The following is a 6,000-nucleotide window of genomic DNA, read 5'->3' as shown; positions in this document are numbered from 1 at the left end:
GAAATTAGATTTTGAGATTGTTTCAAATTTTGTACGATTGTTTTAGGTTTTGAAACCTATTTCTTTATTTGGAGATTATTTTTTACGTAGTTTATAGGCTGTTTACTAAAGCTTGTGCCTACAAGTACATTAAATTCCGGATGATACGGACCTGCCTGAATAAGTTTAGTTTAGTGTTTAGTTTTATATACAACCAAAATGTATACAAACTTACGAGTTACATAACTAGGTACTACGTAAAATTCAACCGTGATGAAATATCATCCGAAATTAACTGGCAACACATTGACAAGAACTAGTAAAAGTGAGTAAATATCATCACAACTCACTTACAGCACGCGTGTCACCGTGTACAGCGGGTTCATTACCCAGATGAGCAAAGTTGTCAAGTCGTTACGTTACTGGCAGCCGAGCGCGTGACGTCATCGTTTAGTCAGCTCCGACTGTATCAACTGTGAGCAGACTTCACAAGTTTTCATGACTCTTTGACGAACTAGTGTGGTAAACGATTCGGGTTATATTTCGACGTAAAATTGAAGATAGTTCTAGTTTTTATGATGATATTTTATAACGGAAAGAATGTGTCTTAAAAGTTCCGCATGTTTTCTAATAAAACAGGACTTTCTAACTACACTAAATTATTCACAGAGCTTATTAAAATGAACACGCTTAGGAATTTATTATAACACCAGAAATTATTTACAGAGGCTTGTTTTATAATCCTGGGAAATTACTCGACTGAAAAGTTTCAAGACTTTCAATAAACTTCGTGATAAAGGATTACCTACAAATAAACTGTTGCCTCACAAAATTTACAACAATAGAATTATGGTTACACTTTACTTAAACTTTTGCTGAATTTGCCCACTAAGAGTTAAGAGACTTAGGTACAATTAACGACTTTAATACATTGGTATTAGTACACTAACACCGTCGGCATCTTTTGTTTAAACTATCAAGAAGTAGTACGACTATTGAACTATTATTTAAATTAATTCAACCTTGAACTTTCAGAGTCAATACAAAATGTACAAACATTGGTACTTCTGGAATAATGTCAATCAACCGTAACAAACAAACAAATAAACAATAGCTCGAGTAGATACCGTCTGTCTCAATGTTCGCCGCAGACAGACGAAACTCGACAGACTTTTGTGAGCTATAGATGTCAGTTGCTGTCGATACCTGGGAACTGTGTTTTGAAATATTTTAAATGGCGGCCTAGAAATTGAAAACGAAAGAAGTTGAGGTAAATTACGGAAGACAACTCGTCTTCAATAGATTTTTATTTTTTTTACATTGAGTAAAGCAAAAAATCTATAAAATAAAGTTACTTTTATCTACGTCTGTTATAAGTCGTCAATCGCAATGTTCCATTCAATAAAATAATTTCACAACGATACTTAAAAGTGAAACAAAGCCTCGGCGTAAACAACGTCTGTAAATATATTATTAACGAACACCAACTCAAACGCGAAGTTAATGATGAAATAATAAAACTTTACATCGAGTTGCCAACACAAGGAAAACAACCAATCGAAATTGGAGCTTATTTTGTTTGTTTCAAACAATCATGTTGCATAGCTTCGTGGCATTAATAAGCCATGGATTCTGGTTTCTTCGTATGTTTAATTTATATATTTTACTTTTTAATGGCATACTATTAAAACTAGTCTTACCTCTTATAAGTTTTTTTTTTTCAATTAATGTAAGTATTTTGTGAATAAAACAAATAAATTTATCTTACCCCTAATTTGAACAATGTACTTATCAAAAACCCGGCTAATTATCAACATTACTTTTAGGTACTAAGCTGATAATATCCTGAAAATATATTCTAAAAACCCCCACGTAAGCATCAGATAACAGCAATGATTAAGGCTATCGCTTATCGCATCACAAATTCCATTCATCTCTTAAACGAATATAAATAAGTGAACAAAGCGATGTATCCCCACACGGCACGCCTTCTAGAACATCAACAAAAGCCACAAAACGTATATGCAATTAACGTTTTATTCTGCTTTTAACGATATCCCAAATTAATACTCGGCTCTTTATTCACGTGGAGATATTTCGGGTGGGTTGTCGGCGAAGTGCCGTCGTAGATAATTAATTTATATTACGTACCACCCCTATAAACAAAGCTGAATGGCCAACGAGATCCAACTAAATGTACCGGACGGCCATTGATCCGAATCCTGCCAGTTTTTCGGCGAGCACTTGATTTTTATTCGGCTTTCGGACACTAGAATTACGGATCGACAGCGAATATACATTTTATTTCAGTTCATTTTCTGCTGAGTTTAATGTTATTTTTGTTGACTATGTATTGGAGGAAATATTCGTGACTGAAATTGTAATTTGACTGTTCCTTTTTTTATTTGTCTTGAAAATAAATGCCAGTAATACTGTCTCCAATTCAGCAAGAATCTAATAAACTCTTAAAAATTCTGCTACGTGTGATTACTTTAGTTTTTAAAATTAAAGCATAGAATTAGATTCATATAACCAAACCTTTCCTACCTCTTCCTTCATGCACTGAGGTAAAAAACCACGGGCCGAATGGGAGCTAACACATGCTACCCGAGAAATGACCAAACACTAAAAGCGAAAAAAGCGGCATCATGCTCTTTGCCTAACAAAGTAAACAAAACGAACTGCGTAGCTGAAGCCACATTAACGCAAAAACAAAAGCCTGAAAAAGTCTCAGGCAAAAAGGATTAACATTCACTCCACAAGTTGAAACCTCAACGAGCTCTCAAAATATTGACACGGACTTGGCGGCACCACAAGAACAAATAAGAATTCTGCAGCGCCGACCGAAACTCATCTCGTGTAAAGGGTGCGTTATTTTTCATGCAAATTGCTTTAGGGCTCCGTGCAACGGAACGTCGGAGCTCGCACTAATTCATATTTCGTACTAAATGCTCGTGATGTTATGCAGCGCAGTTTTTCTTTGCTAAAGTCAATTACAAACAATGTCATGTATCCTGACTTGTTTTATGTGTTGTTACATCGGGACATAGGCATGTTTTGATTCTAATTTCTGTGGATTTCTTTTGTCTTTTATTTTATTTACTTTTTCAAATGTGTACTTTTTAAAAAGAATCTAAAAATTGTACCGTAATTACAGATTTCTCGACATCATAATTTTCGATTAAAAATATAAGACTGTCTGCGTAGATTACCTCAACTATTATTTTTTAAGTATTGGTAAAACACTATCTTAAATGTAAAATCGTACAGAGAGACAAATAGATCTCCAATTATCCCCATCCACGACAGGCTGTAAGCGACAATTGGCAGCAACTATTGCTAATTGCGGAGTATATCATAACTGTAAGCGGTCGCTTGCTCGCCATAGAAGCAATAATACGCTTTGAGGCGCTCGCTGTGAACTGTCAGCCAATTAATTGAATCAACAGGCAATTATCGGCTGTACGACACGCCCACACGCTTGTCTAGCAACCTGTGAGTGTGTGTGTGTGTGTTAGGAGCACGGAGGAAGGAAAGATGAGCGGAGATGCATTAAGACAGTGCATCTGTCAAATTAATTGGTGATTCGGATTTCAAAAAATGGGCAGGTTTTAAAGAAGGCCTATCAAAGCAGAGCTAGTAACATTCGTCGTCCCTCGAACACTTGCATTTTGGCGCATAATTTTCTTGGGAGATTTTGCGTTATGACATCTCCGCTAGTCATTTTGTTCTCCGCGGTTGTGACATTATTTGAAGGTAATGTAGATTATTGTAGATGTGTTGTTGCTAAGACTCGTCTGCAGATGACAGCTTTGCTTCTGTTGTATGCATGTAAAGTCTTCACAGTACACGGAATCAGTAGCTTATTAGTAAGTAGCTCGCCTTTAGCAAATGATTTACTGGAATCGATATATTGTAGCTCGAAGACATGTTTGGATGATATAATATATTCTACAACGTGTATTGAATTGATATTCAGAGAAAACTGGCTTTGTATATGTAACGGAAATAATATTTTGATGTATGTACTGTGTTGTGTTTGTTAATGATATCCAGTTTCTGTAACGAGTATTTTTTCGAGACATTTTCTTTTCAATTAAGTCACCCAAAAGCCAAAGAGTAACATAACATAATAAGTGCGAGAGTATTTTTTGTGTTTACGGACGTTTTCAAGAAGCTGCTTGTAGTACATCAAAAGCCGATTCAAAGAAAAAGTTTTTGAAAGAATTTTATGTATAGAAAAGTGTCCAATACAAAGTATCACAAATTGGGGATTTGTATGTACGACGTTTATACAATATTTTTTTATGAATTCATTAGATTCTTGTAATAGTACAAGTTCTTCAGGTCTCGCACAATAAGTACATATAGTGTTTCACACAAACGTTTCGACAAACATGCGATATTTTTGTTAAAACTCCACAATTTAACACAATTATTTACATAATTTTCTGCAACCCAGATCCAGTAACACCATTACGTTGGATAAATCAGGTTACACCTTAATTTAGTCTCTAAAGTATTACATATAAGCGCCATAATCGCTGGTATCACGCTAAAATAATAACACAAGAAAGATAAATGGAATCATTCAAGCGTCGTTATAAGGGTCTACCTTTGCAGAAACCCTCTTTATGTAGCAGGAAGATAAAAAAGCTACTTTATTACAATGTAAATAAAGTTATAATTCTAATTTGTGAGTGGTCAGGTGCTGGTGACCGTAGCGTCGTAGGCGTCGTAGCGGCATGGCGTAGCCCCGTAGCGCCGTAGGCACACAATTTGGGTTACAATGGCGGAGAGATGTTATTCATCTTCCGTCCTCTGTGGCATTGTGTGACCATCCTAAGACGTGATGAAAATTCCTTTCATTAATTGAAAGGGACCGTTTTTAATGGGAATATGAATAAAGATAGATCGTTGCGACTTTACGTAATAACATTAATCATTGAAATTTTATTGTTTTGTGGTTGTTTACCCCTTGTCAGGCCTGACAAGAATTTTAACAATTTGAGCTGTTTCAGCGCTATCTGCGATGGTTATCAGTCTGTAGACATCTTTTTGACGTCATTACAACTAAATATTTGTTTACTCAAGGAAGTGCTCTAAAATAATTTGGACGACGTGTTTCTATACGTTCAGCTGATAATAATGTCTGGTTGCAACTAGAAAATACTGACTTTCACATATCAATGATTTTAATATGGACCAATTTAATGTAATAGAAAATTTAATTATTCTTAAAAAATATACGTTTTCCTGACTGAATAATGTAGGTATATAGTAGGTAAAAGTAGGTAAATGAAATGCTGTTTGATGGACCTTTTATAAACCTTATGTAGGTTATTAAACCCCTGGGATTACAATATCCATTTCTAAAAATTTAAATGGGTCGTATGAATGTATCACTAAATGTATGTACATTGTGTACAAGTAAATATAATACTTTATGTTTATGTACATTTTGATAAGTGTTTGCATTTATTCCGTGAATGTTTCACACTCTTTACATTTTGATGGAAAGCAAACATTGCATCTGATTAAACTAAAATTAATATTATATTTGTGTTTGTGTGATTATTTACTTTCTGTGGAACTGTCATGATATCTTGCTTGATAATGTTGATATTGCTGAAATTAAAATAATAATTGTTTGCTTTTTTATACTCGTTGCATTGTTTGCATAATTTATTTTGTAATATTGTTGCAATTATTTTAACGCAGTATTATGTAGTTTTCTTTATAATTTCAGATACTTATTTGGGCTTATGATCAGTCATAATTCACAATTTAAAATCTTGTCTTTATTATGTTTTTAGTGACTTTCTGGAGATTCCCATTATCAAGATAATAACAGAATGGAGTGTCTCAGATTAATCTCGGCTAAGCTTTTAATTGATGCGCGAAAATAAAAGTTTATTCGGGAAGCTGTGCTTGAGCCACAATAAATCTACTTGATAAGGACTCGCCAAGATAAAATATAAATCCCGCGACTGATTTATTGTGAAGATATTTTAGTGTTTT

Source organism: Helicoverpa zea, chromosome 8 (genome assembly GCF_022581195.2).
Source record: "Helicoverpa zea isolate HzStark_Cry1AcR chromosome 8, ilHelZeax1.1, whole genome shotgun sequence".
Taxonomy (NCBI): Eukaryota; Metazoa; Arthropoda; class Insecta; order Lepidoptera; family Noctuidae; genus Helicoverpa; species Helicoverpa zea.
Note: the sequence above shows the minus strand (reverse complement) of the source record.